This window comes from Pristiophorus japonicus, chromosome 24 (assembly GCF_044704955.1).
Source record: "Pristiophorus japonicus isolate sPriJap1 chromosome 24, sPriJap1.hap1, whole genome shotgun sequence".
Taxonomy (NCBI): Eukaryota; Metazoa; Chordata; class Chondrichthyes; family Pristiophoridae; genus Pristiophorus; species Pristiophorus japonicus.
In genome coordinates, this window is record NC_092000.1 from 30029591 (window position 1) to 30032084 (window position 2494).

The window sequence follows — 2494 nt, forward strand, 5'->3', positions numbered from 1 at the left end:
AGAAACACAAACGCTGTTTCAGAAGGATATTGGAGCACTAGAATCATCCTCCACCCAGATATGTGGGCACGGAGAAGGCAAACAAGCTTATCATTGTCCATCGCCCGTTCACCCTCTTCTCTGGGTCGTAACCAAGTGTAAAGCTGTTATTGCATTCTAGTGCATCTAGTCATTGTGCCCAGTGGTATTTGTTACATCAAGGTGAGGCCCTTTCACAGGATGGGTCAAACCGTGACATCACAGGGCAAGCCTGACCCTACCCTAAAACAACCTGAGACACAACCACTTTCAACACTGACTGTGACTAACTGGCTGATCTCTCTAGGAGTGAATGTGGCTGGCTACAATATCTCACCATCTTTGCTTTATGAAGAGAACACAATGAAAACATCATCAACCAGCAGATTAGAGAGAAGGTTGTGAGTTTTGAAAGGTTGGTATTAACCTATTGATCTTGTATCATCATTTGTGAAAGTCAGAATGAACAACATAAAGAGTTTAATAGATACAGTAATACTGATGCACAGTAGCTTGTTGGAACAGTTCATTTTGTTGTTATTAGATCTTCTTTGGGGTTGTTAATAGATAGCCTGGAACCTGCAGCCTGCTCACAGATGGTTACTGAGCCCCACTTTCAGCTCACTCACTGATCAGCTCCTCCCAGCCCCTGAGTTTTGGTGCTCAGTCCATGTTCTGTAAATGTAGACAACTACTTGTCTACATTGCTCGGGACAGTCTGCAGGGTGAGCAACAGTCACAAATGTAACTGGGCCCCACGAAGAGAAGGGGACAAGGAGAAAGGCAGACAATCCCTTCATTGCCCATTGCCCGCACACCCGACTCTCTGGTTCAAAATCAAGTGCGAAGCTGTTATTGCATTCCAGCACATTCAACCTAAGGCCCAAGGCTTTTTGGCCAAACACTGTTGCATCAAGGTGAGGCCCTTTAACTGGACGGGTCAAACCGTGACATCACAAGGCAAGCCTGACCCTACCCTGTGCATCACGTGATCACTGACATCACGAAAGGTTTGTAAACGGGTAACATGAGGCAGAAGAGGCTGCACAAGCAGTTTAAGTAAAGGAAAGGGAGCTGTACTGACTGTGACTAAACAGCTGATCTCTCTAGGAGTGAATGTGGCCGGCTAGAAGACCTGGTGAAGGGAGCGTGAACAATGGAATCATCGCTAACTAGCTGACAATCGGAAGGGTGTTGCTGTAGAAGGTTTGTTTATTCCATCTAGAACTAGGGGGCATAATCTTAGAATAAGGGGCCGCCCATTTAAAACTGAGATGAGGAGGAATTTCTTCTCTCAGAGGGTTGTAAATCTGTGGAATTCACTGCCTCAGAGTGCTTTGGATGCTGGGTCATTGAATGGATTTAAGACAGAGATAGTTTCTTAACTGATAAGGGATTAAGTGGTTATGGGGAGTGGACAGGGAAGTGGACCTGTGTCCATGATTGGATCAGCCATGATCGTATTGAATGGCAGAGTAGGCCCGAGGGGCCGTATGGCCTACTCCTGCTCCTATTTCTCATGTTCTTATGACTGCTGCACCACCGTTGATCTGAGCGTCCAGCACTCCAAACCCAAGAAACACAAACGCTGTTTCAGAAGGATATTGGAGCACTAGAATCATCCTCCACCCAGATATGTGGGCACGGAGAAGACAAACAAGCTTATCATTATCCATCGCCCGTGCACCCTCTTCTCTGGGTCGTAACCAAGTGTAAAGCTGTTATTGCATTCTAGTGCATCTAGTCATTGTAATCTAAAGTCCAGGGGTATTTGTTACATCAAGGTGAGGCCCTTTCACAGGATGGGTCAAACGGTGACATCATAAGGCAAGCCTGACCCTACCCTGTGCATCACTTGATCATTGACATCACGATAGGTTTGTAAACAGGGGTAACATGAGGCAGAAGAGGCTGCACAAGCAGTTTAAGTGAAGAAAAGGGAGCTGTAATGATTGTGACTAATTGGCTGATCTCTCTAGGAGTGAATGTGGCTGGTTAGAAGACCTGGTGAAGTTGCGTGAACAATGGAATCATCGCTAACTAGCTGACAATCGGAAGGGTGTTGCTGTCGAAGGTTTGTTTATTCCAGCTAGAACTAGGGGGCATAATCTTAGAATAAGGGGCCGCCCATTTAAAACTGAGACGAGGAGGAATTTCTTCTCTCAGAGGGTTGTAAATCTGTGGAATTCACTGCCTCAGAGTGCTTTGGATGCTGGGTCATTGAATGGATTTAAGACAGAGATAGTTTCTTAACTGATAAGGGATTAAGGGGTTATGGGGAGTGGGCAGGGAATTGGACCTGTGTGCATGATTGGATCAGCCATGATCGTATTAAATGGCGGAGTAGGCTCGAGGAGCTGTATGGCCTACTTCTGCTCCTATTTATCATGTTCTTATGACTGCTGCACCACCATTGATCTGAGCGTCCAGCACTCCAAACACAAGAAACACAAACGATGTTTCAGAAGGATATTGG

General features: G+C 46.0%; 1 long non-coding RNA gene across 1 annotated transcript; it reads left to right on the plus strand.

Annotated features, from left to right (window-relative positions):
* Nucleotides 1-346: 346 nt before the first annotated feature.
* LOC139237838 (uncharacterized) lies at nucleotides 347-2086 on the plus strand. Its single transcript, XR_011588530.1, has 3 exons — nucleotides 347-433; nucleotides 1129-1224; nucleotides 1998-2086. It is a non-coding gene; the product is annotated as an uncharacterized lncRNA (long non-coding RNA).
* The last annotated feature ends 408 nt before the right edge of the window (nucleotides 2087-2494 follow it).